This window comes from Ambystoma mexicanum, chromosome 1q (genome assembly GCF_040938575.1).
Source record: "Ambystoma mexicanum isolate Mex_15411 chromosome 1q, UKY_AmexF1_1, whole genome shotgun sequence".
NCBI classification, from domain to species: domain Eukaryota; kingdom Metazoa; phylum Chordata; class Amphibia; order Caudata; family Ambystomatidae; genus Ambystoma; species Ambystoma mexicanum.
This window is the reverse complement of record NC_090922.1, coordinates 1,462,205,245-1,462,220,672: the sequence shown is the minus strand read 5'-3', so window position 1 is coordinate 1,462,220,672 and position 15,428 is coordinate 1,462,205,245. Positions and strand designations below refer to the sequence as shown.

At 46.7% G+C, this 15,428-nt stretch overlaps 1 protein-coding gene across 1 annotated transcript in view; it reads left to right on the top strand.

Moving 5' to 3' along the window:
• The window catches only part of HECTD3 (HECT domain E3 ubiquitin protein ligase 3), a 623,726-nt gene that overhangs the window by 318,697 nt on the left and 289,601 nt on the right, over positions 1-15,428 (top strand). The gene's annotated exons all lie outside the window — the stretch shown is intronic.

Here is a 15,428-nt window from a genome sequence, read left to right as displayed (position 1 = left end):
TCCATACACATTGACCCTTTGAGATGAAGGTGTGAGTAGTTGGTATCATACCTTAAAAGCTGCACGCCATTGAAATGTGGCCCTCCGCCCAAATAGATGTGCATCGCAGGCATTGACTCATTGAATCATTGAAGTTCAACCACCATTTATCTCTTGGACGGGTGGTGTTAAGAATTATCTTCTTTTTTGCTGCTTTCCCTCTGTTGTCATTAATGGAACCCCCAGCCAACATTTTGCTATGATTTACTCCTGTCGAGATAGGTAACGCCTTTTTTGCTTTACTTTTATTGCTCACCTCAACTCTCTTAAGGGCAATCATTGAGGGGCTGCAGGGATACTTTGTATCTCTTTTCCTTTTTCTCTCAGTAACTTTTCTGTTACTTTTGTGATATGTCCAGGAGGGCATGGTGGCAGCGGCTACTTTTTTTTGCCATTTTCTTCTCCTTTTGCCTGTGAATAATGTGTCATACTACCATTCTAGCCTCTTCCACCACAGAGGGCTGCTGTTCTAGTGTATGACAATGTTAAAATAAGTAGCTGTTCTCATGTAACTTAAGAAGGAATATTTCATACTATTCACTGTACTGTAGCACATATGAATTTACAGAAATGAAATTCAGTTTTCTTGTTGAAATGGGCGAGTTGTTGAGTGATGAATGAATAACAAATGAAACGTAAAATGGAGAATACAACACCAAAATCTCACTACGGGCACATGACCTACAGTTGCACCAGTTGACAATTTAGGGGGTGCCCAGATTAAATTCGACACATATATTATTGCCAACAGGCAAAGAGGATTACATCAATCCGTACATGGCACTTGAGGGAAAGTCCCTACCAATTCCTTCCTCCAAGCGTACCCATCAGCTGCGGCTGGTTCATTAGTGTGGAAGGGCACTGCCATCCCTGTTGGAAAAAAATGGTTAAAACCAAACTAATGCTTACATCAGGCTATTTGGAAACGTGGTGTAAGCTGTTGACTATAAGCATGCATGGTGTGGTGGCTGGCTATCCAAGATTCTACTCTTGGTGATGCTGATGAAGGCGCGCATCCCTCACCAAGGATGATTCCTGCATGGAACCCAAATGGCTCCACTCAGATGTGCCAAATGTCTGGACCCAGCAGCCTGTATGCACACAGGACAAGTTGGCAGAACCTGTCACATAGGGTGGGTTGATGATTAGTGACTTACAGGCTTGAGCCAGCCTGAAGCCAGCGATTTCCTCAGAGTATACCTGGCTTCAGGGACGATAATATCTGCTTTCAGTGTTCTGGTTTCACACCAGGGGAGAGCGTCTAACCAGAAGTGCGGTCAATGACTGCAGGGGGTGGTGGTTGATTAGTGCTGGCAGCCAGCATCAATATGTTTTCTTACACTAACCACATGGGACCATTTATTGTGGGAACCAGCGTCATGGAAATGTGTTGAAAAATGCTCCTGTATAGTGTTGGTAATCTGGTATCTATTTCATTTTTTAGGTGTTATTCTACAAAACCGATTGTCAACAGTTGCATTTAAAACTATACAATGTTCTGCAAAATACACCATTATGACGCATTATTTAAAATAAATCCTCGGTGGTGTGGATGCAGATACCCTGTTTGGTTAGGGCTCCCCATTTTTGGGAAATATTTACACCGCTCCAAACTCGCCAGTCGCCACTTGTATGGTGCAGAGGCAGTGCATAGTAGTGACAGCCCACACTTTGCACTGTTGGCTCCATCTCCCGACAAGCGCCTCACAACCTCCCTCAGATCTTGCAGTCAATAACAGGACACGCAATTTTATGGGTAGGAAAGGCTGCAGCTGCTTTATTGGGCAGGAGATAACTTACAGGTTTTCCGTTTCTACCATGCATACTCAGGGTTCTACGCTGGGCATGGTGTCCTTATAATGAATGTACCCCCACACCCACTAACCCTAGGTTACCTGAGCTTCTGCATGACTTACATCCCTCCTCAGTTTTCCAGGTCTCCTGATCTTGCAAATACCCCACATCTCCCACCCCCTAACGCTCTTACTTAGTTTTCCCAGTCCATCCCCACCTCTTCGTCCTTGCTAGTTTCCCAGGTACTCCACCCCTTACGCCATTGCCCCGTTCTCACAGGGCTCCCGCCCTGTTACACCATTCCCAGTTTCCTATGCCTCCCAGCTCTTACACCATACTAGTTTTTCCAGGTCTCCGCCCCTCTTACCTAATTCCTTGATTTCGATATACTGTACCCTTATCATCCATTTACTTTGTTTCCCAGGTCTCCTGACCTCTCACATCCTCACTTGGTTTCTCAGACATCATTGTCTGTCCACGTGTTTCCCCTTGACCAATTTCTATTTTCTCAGTCCATCTGACCCCCTCCATCCACAACTTCCCTTCCCCATGCTCTTTCCTTCATTTGCTACATTTCCTGCCCTCTTCTTTTTTTCCCTTTGCTTTACTTGCCCCCACCACACCAAGACTTTCCTGTGGCTCCCGATGCTGGGGAGATCCCCAACATTCCTTGCGGATGTGGCAGATTATGCAGGGTTTAAATTTCTTGTGCTCCTGGGTACCTTGACCTCTTACTCATTTCTTCATTTACCAGGTCTTTTGACAGCTTACACAATTCCCCGTTTCCCAGGTGCCTTGACGTCTCAGTTCTTCATTTCCACCGGTACCTTGACTTCTTATGCAGTTATTAATTTCCCCACAGGTACCGTGACCTCTTATATGGTTATTGATTTCCTCAGGTCCCTTCACTTCTTACGCACTTAATGTTCCCCCAGGATTGCCCCAAGCCAACCACCCACTGGTGGCCTTTCCCCCGGTGCGTAGATTTGTTACAGAACAACACAATAAATGACACAAATTGTGTCGCCCTACCACACCCTTTGAGGTGCCCCCTAAGATCCTCTGCTATTTACAAACCTTGCGCCACTAGTGTGCATTACCTGTCTGCCCCAAGCTGACCTCCCCTGTGACGGTGTTCCTTTAGATAATTTGCTTTGCAAAGCACATTGGAGTCCATAACACAACCTTGTTAGCAGATTACCCCATTGTGTCATCCCTTATGCTCCCCGGCTGTTTAGAGAACATTGAGGAAATAGTGTGCACAGAGCATTAGTCCCCCAGCCGACCACTCAATGTGGTGGCGTTTCTCTGATAAATTTTCTTCGTCGAGAACCTAGAGCCCCTCACACCCATTGTGTTAGCCAGCCCCCTCTTTTCCTTGCATTGCTTCTGATCCCTCTGGTGTTTAAAGAAAATTGAGTACCTAATGCGCATTCCCAGTTTGCGCCAAGCCAACCCACCCCTAGTGGAGTTTCCTCCTGTCCTTTACTTCGTAGACAACAACAACTTAAATGACAACTTGTGTCATCTCCCACACCCTTTGAGAAGCTCCATTAGATCCTCTGCTATTTATAACCTAGTGTGCATTACCCGTTTGCCCTAATCTGACCACCCCTGTGATAGCGTCCCTTCAAATCATTTGCTTTGCATAGCACCTGGAGTCCATAACACAACCTTGTTTGCATATTACCGCATTTCTGTCATCCTTATGATTCTCTGCTCTTTGGAGAACATCGGGCCTCTAGTGTGCCTTATCTGCTTGCCCCAAGCCAGCCACACCCTGTGGCGGCGAACCCCTCTATCATTTCTTGTTTCAATCTGACAAGAATGTCCCTAATCTCCTTGAGAAGCCAACACAGTTTATATATTTTTTTTTACATTTATATAGCGCACAGGCAGCCCTGGGGCATTGTGGCGATGTTACTTGTAGGAGACTTAGTTACAGTAAGCATACGTTCAGTGCATTGGAAAGCAGAGATGTTGTACATGTTATGCATAAAAACGTACACAATTCGTTGTATCACGGGTAAGGGATGGACGTCATATCAGAAGGTGGGATGGTCAGTCAAACAAGGTGGTTTTCATGGCCATACGGAAGGCAGTGAGTGATGGTTCGGCTTGCAGGGCAGTGGGGAGGGCATTCCAGAGCAGTGAGGCTAGGTAGGGGAAGCTGGCGCCACCTGCTCTAGCTCTTTTTTCCCTGGGTACGGTGAGCAAGTTGGCATAGGGGGTCCTAGTTGGTCTTGTGGAGAAGACAGTGTGGATTCTTTGAGACAGGTATGCTGGTGCGGAGAGGTGGATGCATTTGTGGGTGAGGGTCAGGGCTTTGAAGATGATCCTCTCCTTTTATGGGGAGCCAGTGGGATGCTCTTCTGGCAGCAGTGATGTGCTCTCTTTTGGAGATGCCTTGTGCTACACGTAGGGTGTTATTTTGAATTACTTGTAGTTTCTCAAGGTTTATTGTGGAGGTCTCTAGGAGGAGAACATTGCAGTAATCCAGCCGGGATCCAGTGATGGCACTCGCTATGCTAGTGCAGGTGTCATTGGAGAGGAAGGGCCTGACTGCATTGAGGAGTTTAGCATGGTAGGTATTTACTTGCCTGGTCATGAATGGATTTGACTCTAAGAAGACGCCTAGGGTTTTTACTGACTCGGATACTGGAATTTTGATGGAGTCGATGGTGAAGTGGCTAAACTGGTCGTCAAGTATTTTAAGCGTGTCAGGGGAACCTACAAGTAGGAGTTTGGTTTTGTCTGAGTTAAGGCAGAGACTGTTGGCAGCCATCCAAGTTTGGATGGTGTTGTAGATGATGTTGAGGGTCGTGGAGTCAGTGTCATACTTCACTGTAAGAGTGAGAAGGATCTGCGTGTCGTCCGCGTAGTTGGTGTAGGTGATCCACATGGCGTCAAGGATGAGAAACAGTGGGCGAGTAAAGATGTTGTAGAGGGTAGGAGAGAGGCAAGCACCTTGCAGTACACCACATAACATGATGGTAGATGAGCCAGTGGCTAGATCAGAGAAAACCTGCATGGTCCTACCTTGTAGGAATGAGGTAATCCAGGTACTGGCTTCAGCTGAGAAGTTGGCTGTGGATGTGAGGTGATGGCATAGGACGTCATGATCTACGAGGTCGAATGCGGCGGAGAGATCGAGGAGAAGAAGCAGGGCAGGTTTGCCTTGGTCTCTTGCGTCATCCATCTGATTTTTAAGGTCGTGTAGGGTGGTCTCAGTCCCGCGTTTGGGATGAAAACCGCATTGTCTCAGTCCTAGGAGTTTGTTCTCTTCGAGGAAGTGCTGGACTTGAAGGTATGCTGCCTTGTCCAGAATTTTAAGAAGGAAGGGGACGGTGGTAACGGGCCTGTAGTTGTTGGGTGAGGTGGGGTCAAGTGTAGGTTTCTTCATGAGAGGCCGAACCCATGCTTCCTCGAGGGATAAAGGGACTTTCCCTGTGGTGAAGGAGGCGTTGACAAAGGCTGTCAGAAATGGAGCGAGGGATGCAGTACAGTCCTTAATAATGGCAGCAGGGCAGGGGTCATCTTTGCAATCGGAGGGTTTGATGCCTTTCATTAGGTTGATGTCTTTTTCCTGGATGGTTTTGAATGAGAAGGTAGGGGAGGCATCCGAGGGGGATGGTGTAGCAGGGGTAGGGGGGGGGGGGTAGGGAGCGTAAATTTGGTGTTCATAATTTTAGCTTGAAGTAGATCCAGCTTGTTACGCATGGCTGTTCGAATGCCATCACACTAGACCTTATCTTTGATAAGGTTTTGGGGTGTGGGTGTTGGGGTTTCCTTCCATTCTCGTGTACTAATAATTATGCTATTCCTCCTACTTTATTCACCTTCCTCTCACACGCTGTACTTTCTGACCCTCTACCAACCTGGGGCTGATAGCCTACCTACATTGGTGCATGTCCACCCTGCCTTCCACACTCCCCGCCCTAGTTGCCCCAGCCAGAGCACCCCACTGCCCTGCATACACTTGCCTTGGGGAGAAAGGGATCCAACTGGAGCACCCTACACTAAAACACAACTTGGTACTTATCTGTTTCCCCCCCAATTGATGCATGCAATTGATCTTCCATTCTACTGCTATGATGCATCATGTCACTGCCATGCATTCGAACTGCAGCGGTCCAAGCTCCTCTTTGCCTGTGTTTCTGGAGCCTTGCTGCGTGGGGTTACTTAAGCCCACCACCCTGGAAAAGTACACTACCATGCAGCAGGCATTCTTCTTTTCGTCATTTACTCTGTCCCAGTCAATATTTTATATGTGAACCGAGAGAATCGTATCCAAAATGCCCATGCACCTTTGTACTCTTTTGCTAGGTGTATATCATGTTGGGGGAGAAATGGGGGATGCGGCCTAAGATGCATGGGTCCAGGCCCAGGAGGCCATGTCCTTAGCCGATCCTTATCTTTATGCTGTTCCTGCTCTGATGCCTTCCTCCTAATGGACCCCCCTTCCCCTTGTGTGCCACACATTCCAACATTCATTCGGACCTCTGCCTTTCTGGCCTTTGATCCGGCTAGTGATCGGGCCCAAACTGCCCCACCCATAAGATAAGACAGGGGAGGCAGGAATAGCCCTGTGGCGCCACGACCCTTGCGATTGTGGCGATTGAGCTCCCGCTCCCCTCCGGAATTCCATTAGCTTTCCAGAGCTGCAGCCGGACAAACGGGACCAGACAGTAACTCGAGCTGCCTTGTTACCCCAACTGACTGTGTTTCCAATGTAAAGAATGTAATTGTAAACATTGCCCTTACTGTGACCCTTACTGGCCCTTTCTGGCCAGGGTTGAAAAGCCCTGACACGTCCCCGTTTTCCAATGTGCAATCAGTCCTCTCTCCCTCCTTCTCCTGGGAGTGCTGCATCCACACAGGTTGTCTCTCTTGCCTTGCAATGATCTGGGTCGGTGCTGGGAAAGTCTCCACCCCCACTGCGCCCTCCCCTGTAGAGGGAGTAACGCAGCTGACTGCAAAGGTCGGGAAGAGCACCACAAAATCATGTCTGCAGGGTTGCTTGCTTGGGATACTTATTAGGTGATGTGGGCTAGAAGGATAGCTGCGAATTCATGTCTGTTGATCAAACTTGTGTTATCTTGGGCAACACGGTGTCTACCTGTCACTGTCTGACTCTGCCATGAACTGAGACGGCCTAGAAATGGACTGGAAACTGTCCCGAAGTCCTGTACACTACCGGACAGTTGCTGATTCGCAGTGGTCGTCTTTATTGCAGAGAAATGGAAGCAGTATAATCTGCAGGAGATGTATATGGAAGTGGGGGAAATAATTGGGTGTGGAGCACTGGCTTCTTGGGCAACAGACAGAATGGGTTAGGGCTGATACAGTGAAGTACATGGTTTGGGTATACGAATTAGAGTTTGTCGTCGAGGTGAGGCCATTTGAGCGAGAATGGTGCTGCTTGGATATTCCGTGCCATGATAGAGTACCCGGGGGCACGGGGAGCAGACTCAAGCAGAGCTTGGGTGCTTGGACCGAAACCTCAGGGTCCGTGCCTTCACACGCTGCTTCAGCGTGTGCCATAGTTGCTGTACCCAACCGAAACAGACAATTGGTTTTTCACCCACAACCCCTCCCTACCTGCCATAGGACATTTATCCAAATGTCAACAGTACACAAAGCAATCTCCACTCACTTGCAACCACTAGCCACCAGACCCACACTAGTTCCTAGACCAATACGAATCGGGCCCATTCGCGGACAGGCCGCTGCGGTCGATGCATTTCAACATCAACTTCACACCACAACTGACGTACACTGCACCGTGCCCTATTAGATCCATGTGTGTCTGTGCACACCTCTGCGTGTGGACCTGCCCGTGTACGTCCCTGTGTCATACCCCTTTGTGCAAATGTGTGCCCTAGGCAAGTGTGTCCCCATGTCCGTATGTGCATGATTTTGTTTTTGTGTGTCTTCCCAAGTGTACATGTGTGCATGGGCATACGTCTGTGTGTTTGTATATGTGCCATTAAGTTGTAAATCAGTATTCATCCCCCGAGAGGCACGGTGGAGTAATCCCCACACGCGCTGCACCACACTCCCAAGGTCCCCGTTAAATAGGATTTACATGTTGCATTCACATTAGGAGCGCAGGCCCTTTTCTGTAGTGAAGTTAACACTCGGAGGGAGAAAGGTGCATGGAAAAGGGCCAAAGCCACAGACCAAAGGTTCCACTTTAACCTGAGTTTTCCCGAGCCCCTGACTGCCTCACAGTTCAGAAACCAGCCTTGCACATGTCCCACCCATGTCGCCCAACATGGAGGGCCGGCACCTCCCAAGATACACCGCAATGAGGGCTGTGTAATGCACCCCAGATAATGGGCATAATGATGTGTTCTAGTGACCCAGTAGACAGCTCCCTGGGACAGTGGCGATCAAACCAGCGATCGCTTCTCACCCCTGTGGCATGAGAATGCTCTCTCCCCTGCTCAGCAGAAGGGCCTCCACGATGCTACCCACGATAGGGCTGGCGGATAACAACCCTGTGGGGGGGATCCCCTCTGGCCCTGACAAGTCCCTGACACCTGTGCATATGTTTCGAATCGGCCAGAGTTAAGGAAATCCCCCAACCCATTACAATGAACTCAAGTCGATCCAAATGCGTGTCAACCAGACCCCCAGAGGGGGTTTGGTGGGGAAAATACAGACACGGATGTACATGGCTGAAAGACTGATGCAAGCAATAGTCACAGGTACTGATCCTTGATCATAACACTGCAAGCACCCAACCAGCAGTAGGTTTCTGCCATCAAACAATGCAGAGCATCCCTTCAAACCAACAACCACGATACCGCTGAGAGCTCCGCACCGATGCCCGGTGCCACCATTGAAAGTGCTGCGTTCCGCCCACTTGACCTTGTGAAGGCATCGTGAAGCAAGATGCAGACAACAGATTCAATATTCAAACAAAAACACTTTCCGTGACTTCAATTTCAGGATGGAAAAAGGCCTAACCTTCTCTATACTAATGTGGGATTTGCCTACCAAAAATAAACTAAGGTCAAAGAGTTCAACTTAAGAATCTGTCTGTGTCCAAAACCTGTACTAGCCCTCACCACTAAAACTATAGAATTTGTAGGGATGCCAGCAACCAAAGAAACAGTGTTCCAAATAAGGATCTGAGCTTCGTCCAGCTCAGATTCCATTCAAATCCGTTCCCAAAATCTAAGAGTTCCATACAAACTCTCAAAGTTTTTACCTTTCATATGTTCAGGATGGTACAGTTTTACACAATCCTTGCTTTTCCCTCCTCCAAAGTCCAAGTACCACAATTCTTCCAAGTCACACTGTTAAAATATTAACAAATCTTGAGGCTCTGTTTTCAAGTTAACATAGGTAGTTCTTAAAGTCTCAGTGTTCCCTTCCCCAAGACTTTGAATTATTCACATAATTTTTCATGTCAGTTAAAGTCTTTCCTCAATTTAGCGTTCAATACGCCGATCTCCTTGGCTCAATTTTAAAGTTCCATTCAATTCCGGATCCAACACACATTGGTTTTGCTTAATTGTGAAATACTGCTCATTTCTAAATTCACCATGTATTAGATTCATTCACTTTAGAGTCCAATATATAATAGATTTGCTTGGTCTCAAAGTTCCATTCAGTTTGAATGTCAAATTGCAATAGTTTACTCAATTTCCAATAAACGTTAATAGGCCTTAAGAGGTCTATTCTATTCAGTCCAATGTTACCACACTTCAACGTTCAGGTATTTGACTTCAGTTGAAATGCCCGGCACTCAGAGACTTTCAAAAATGTGCTCCTTCAGCCACGTTTTTTTTGTTTGTTTAGATACTCACTGGTCGCCTTGGCAGCTCTTCCAGCAGCGCGGGATACACACCTCTGACTCCGGCCTCCAGGGGTCGAAATCTGTGCCCCTCAGACACTCCTGTGTCATCAGCTTCACACAGGGGAACGAGCACTGCTGATGCAAGGGAAAGGGATAGCCTCCCTACACGGCTCCCTAAACGGCTCCCTTACATGGCCCTTAATCTGCTCCACGGTGCCCCAGCTCCCACACCACGCTGCCTGGGACCTTCTCTGCTTGCAGTCCCCATTGTCTTGACGTCGTTTGTACGGCAGACCGGCCCACAGCCGTTTCTTCCTACAGTTCACCTCTTTGAATACGGTTTCCTGCTGCTCCTCTTGCTGCCCCTCTGGCTGCCTCTTCTCTCTGTATTGCTTTGTTCTCTTCATTTATACACCTGCAGCCCTCTAACAGGTTGCAGGTGTGCTTCAATTGAATTTGCCTGACCATGCTAAAAAAGGGTCATGCTTGACCCTCACAACATCCTACAGGGCTCTTCTTCGTCCCAGTACCAGAGTGGTGAAAAGGTATAGGGTTCATCACTCTCAGTTGCCTCTTCCTCGTCTCAGTACTTTAAAGGTCACATGAGGAAAATTGGGGAAAGCTGACTTACAAAAACCCATAAAGGTTGTGGAGGGTTAGGTTGGTCGGCAGTAGGGAAAGGGGATACCATGTCTCACCTGAGGGTACCCCACTTTCATTCCTCAACGACCCTCAACCCAGGTGATCCCCCAACCCCCCTCGTTTCTACACCCCCAAGGTCAGGATCCAGTAGTGATGCCCTTTCCCTAGGCCACCTGCGTAGAGGATCCAAGGGCAGTAGGAGTGAGAATACACTCTGGTTTCTCACAACCTGCACATCCTGCTCGCAAGCACATTATTTTCAATGTGGTCGGTGGCAGGCTTGCCAAATCCGTCCCACTCTGTGTAAATAGCTCCTGGACACGATAATCAATATATGCAAAGTCAACCTCTGGCTTAAAGAAAACATCCGCTAAGGCACGCCTTTCATCATCCGGCTGTCAATGAAATCATTGCGCCTCAGGCTTGGCTCATATCGCCTTCTATTGCTGAAGCGTTAAGGGAGTGTTCAGTCTGCATTGTGGACTTTAGAAATAACTCTGATTTAATCCTGCTAGCAGCAACCGCAACCAACTCACTCGCAATCGTCTGATGCACGTGCCAGTCACATCTGTTGGATTTATAATTGTTATGCTTCATCCCCTCTCCTAGTGAGCCCGTCGGCACTTTTAGCTGAACTTCTGGACCTTTTTCTTCTGGGCCTTCTTCCACTAATTTATTCTTAGGGCTCCCTCTTTGGGAACTCTATTCTTTGTATTCTACCTGTACTATGGAGTCTGTCTACTCCATAGCTCTTAAGGACATCTGTATTTTCACTAATGCAGCACACACCTCCTAATGGGTAGTGTTGCTGGGGACCCTTCGGGTCCTCCTTTGAGATGCGTTTTCTTATCCTCGGGTAACTACAACTCTCTGGGACGTTGCCACTCCGGAGGGTCTACAACCATGCTTTAGCTCACTATACCTTTCACACAGGAGAAATATCTTTGTGTTGATCAGTCTGGTTCCACCCACTTGGCAGTCTAGAACTGAAATGCTTGTCAATTCTCTTCTGAACAAGAGCAACAACGGCAACCCTGGACACTTTTTTCGGCCTAGTCAGGCCTCATAAGTGATGTGAAGCTGTACCTCTCTCAGCACAGTGAGCAAGGGGTCCACATCTGGATTACCCTGGGTAATTGAGGATGAACCCCAAAGTCCCTAAAATATATATATATATTTAAAGGCTGGACCCCTCTACTAAGAACGAACATGTCCAGTAATGGTCTACAACCACGCGCTCCCCCTAAGTGGCCCAGGATAATCCATACGTGGAACCATTGCACACTGTGCCTTAGTGAGGCTCGGCTTCACCTCACTGAGGAGGCACAACGAGGCTGAAACATGTGTCTGGGGTTTCTGATGGTACTCTAGTTTAGCATATCGTGCTGAACTGCTGTTGTGGGTGGGACCAGACTGATATGCAAATAGATATTTCTCCTTTGTGAAAGGTGTAGTGAGCTAAACTGTGGTTGTAGATCTTCCAGAGTGGGAGAAATTCCATAGAACAGGGTATTTGACCCATGTTCATTCTCATTAGAGGGGCTCCCACACCCTTCTTTAATTTGTCAAATATCTCATCCCATCCCTAGGACAACTTGAACGCTTTGTTGAAAGCTTTGTTTCTGCATTTTTTTTAATGAATTTGAGAACCCAGTTGAATTTTTCTTTCCAGTTGAAAAGGAACAATTTGATTACCATCTGTGGTATTCCAGTTTGTAAAGTGCAGGCTTGTCCCATGTGATAGACCAGCACAAATCTTGTGACCTAGCTACATGTGAGCTACCCACCCTTCCCTGATGTACCCCTTCCTTTTAGGAGCTGATGGCTGCCACCCACTCAGAACGTTAGCTTAAGTTTAAAAACCCAGCACTAAAAATGTAGAAATTGACCCCTTGCTGAGTGCTAGTTAATCACTTATTAAGCTACTATGCAGAAAACATTGTATGTTGGTGCAAGTATAACGATGCAACAGAATATGTAGACTAAAACCTGACAAAATTGCAAACCTGTGCAACAAGAAAACCTGTGCTCACAGGCAGCATCCACTCCTCTTTATCAAACAATGTGATCTTGTGCAAATCACTCAAATTAAATGGGTTGAATTTTCTGTGGGTCGCCTAAACGTGATTCTGCTGAATGAGCACAACTCATGGTGCCTCACTCATAAGTGGCCTACTAGACTACAGTGTTTTCTCCATATATAACTATTAATAAACGGTTCATAAAACTACATATTCCTTGTATAATATTGATCATTTGTATGGTGCACAACATAGGCTGTCAATCACACGGTAACTTTTTCATTGCACCATTGCTTTTGAGAGTGGGGTACTAAAGGGGCACACTGGAATTGGGCATGAGGAATGCTTACAACCTGCCACACAAATTGCTTTATTACTATTACTTCCCCCTGCATCCAGGCCATGAGGGTAACTGCTCTTGCTCCCCTGTGTGCCTTTTGGGAGATGGGGAAAGCTCCTCTTTGGTCTAAGGCTGATAGCGGCTCAGCTCCGCTTGCTGCGGTTCCCTTGCCCCGACAGGAGGGGTTGAGCCAACTCAATGTTGCTGATTGTATGAGCTCTGTAAGAAGACATTATTTGCTTACTCATCCAGTGACCTGCTTGCGCACAGATTGTTGCAGAGGGTGCAACTAAGGTACCTTACACATTGTTAATAAAGGTTCTAATTTACCTACCTAAGGACAGGCGACACAATAACAGTTGGTGCATGGAGAGGAAAGCAGATCAAATCAGAAAGTGAAGGATACAAGGGTTTGAATTTCCCATCGTTGCTCTGGGCAGCTTTCACACCATCGTTTTCTATGCGACCTGAAGGATTACAGAAGGCAAACAGCCAGTCTGCAAGGTCATATGTCCTCTAGATGAGAACACAAGCAGCCCCGCCCAGGTTTCGGGCTCGAGATCTAGCAGTACAACGCTGTTGAAGTTTGCCAAAAGCAATGCTAGTGGTTGATTGAGTCAAAGCCTTCCATCCATCATTTTTCAGTTTTGTAATTTCTCTCTGAGAAAGTGCATGCACTGTCACAGAAAACGCTTTGTTATGTGAGGGGTTTGTACAGCACAACAGTCTTGGTGCTATTAACTATGGGCCTCATCAAGAGTTGGGCGGTATCCTAGGGGTTTTCCCGCCAGGCTACCCAATGGGGGAATTTTCAGCGGTATTAGCGTGCGGTAATAGCGCCAAAAATCGGCATTTTTCCCACCAGCTCAGAGCTGGGGGTAAATGCTGCCAAACCCGTAATTTGGCGGATCCTTAAATGCGGTGGTAATAGCGTTACCGCTGCTTTTAAGGGTTACCGCCAAACTTGTGATGACCCTGTATAAATGAATACAGTTGTTATTCAAAGCAGCAGAGGTATATCAGGATTATTTATTAAATAGATAGGTTTCAGTTTCTTACGAAATGGTAATAGTTTGGATTCTCTTCAAAGTTCGGTGGGGAGAAAATTGTAACCTCTGCCTGAACCAGGAAAAGACCTTCCACCAGCTCTTTGCTTCTTGTAAACTGGAACAATCAATTTCCTGTCAGTCCTTAATCTTAGAGAACTTGCAGTAATGTAAGTGCTGATTTTTATCGATCGAGTAGTAGCCACAGGGAGTTGAAGACTTTTGAACACGGGACGCATACTTTTGAACATAATTCGATTCTGCACTTATAGCCAATGAAGAGAGCGAAGTGCCGGGGTTATGTGCTCGAGTTTCATGTACTTTGTTGAAAGCTTTGCTGCTGCGTTTTGAACATGTTGAAGCCTGTGGAAGGTGTAGTTGGGGAGGCCTAGACAGATTGCGTTGTTAAAATCCAGGCGTGATGAGACAAAAGAGTTAATGACCCACACCTGGTGAGAAGAGGAGAGGCTAGGGAATATCGTCTTTATTTTACTCATAAGAAAATAGCAGGACATGGTTGCAGCCGAGACTTGTCAGTTTAGTGCGAGACCCGTATCAAGAATAGTGCTGAGATTTTTAACCTCTGACCTAGGGCTAGGGCATTGGCCCCAAAACTCTGGCCATTAAGAGGGAGTCCACCTATTACTTTTTTATTTTAATTTGTAATGTTTTATTGGTTAAATATAATCTTATAACAAAAAAGCAAATAATAATACATCGCAATATATAACAATATACATATTTATCACATAATAAGATCCAATATTATAGTATAAAATAAAAACTCAGTTAAAACCATCTTGTATCATTTTCCTAAGAATGTCTTGCCAAATGTAAATAGTAAAATATTAACTGTTTTCTCCTGCATATAATAAAACCCAGAATTGATCACTGTGCAAATACCGCAGGTCATATAATAACTTTGCATAACCTTTTTCATAAATATCAATCAGAGGGTTTGTGAAAAACCTAAGGGTTTTTCCCTTCCCACTCCAAGGGAATCTTCCAAACTGGTGGCCAGGGAAGGGCCATCACTTTTAGATCCTGACCCTGTGGGTGGACTAGCGTGGGAGGATCACCTGGGTGGAGGGTCCCTAGTGATTGGGGGAGGGATTACCAGACGGTGAGACATGCTATCCCCACTTTCAAATGACCCCCTACTCGACATCCCCACAGCCTGTCAGCCATATCCCTGGGTTCCCCCAGAATCCTTAATGCTTCTCCTGTCTTAATAACATTACAACGGAACACCTACACTCAAAAGGACTTTCTTTTTCTATGAATGTCCCTCTAATGAGGACAGGCAAAGTTAGGCAATTAGATATGATCACAAACTCCTGAATCCAATTGAGAACCGAACTAAGTATAATAGGTGGAACCTATATTCACAAATAGAGAACGGAAAGCCAGGAAGGCAAAGGCGAGTTCCAGAAGGAGAGCAGGTGAGATGACGAGCAGCTGAACGGAGGCTATTGAGAACCAGGCTTGAGAGAACAGGATGCCGAGACGCTACAAGGCTACAGGTTGAAGCAGGAGAAAGTGTGACTAGTGTGATGCGTCTCCAAGAAGTCGAAAGGGTTTGTCAAAGGAAGCCGACAAGCTGGTTAATTTCCCCTAACGTTGTGCCAAGGGTCTGCTCATGACAGCGAAGCCGCCCAGGAAGGTCTGAAGGGCAGGATAAAAAAATGTGTGAACCATGCTTTGTTAAATTACAGCCGGTGAGTTCAAAGTGATGA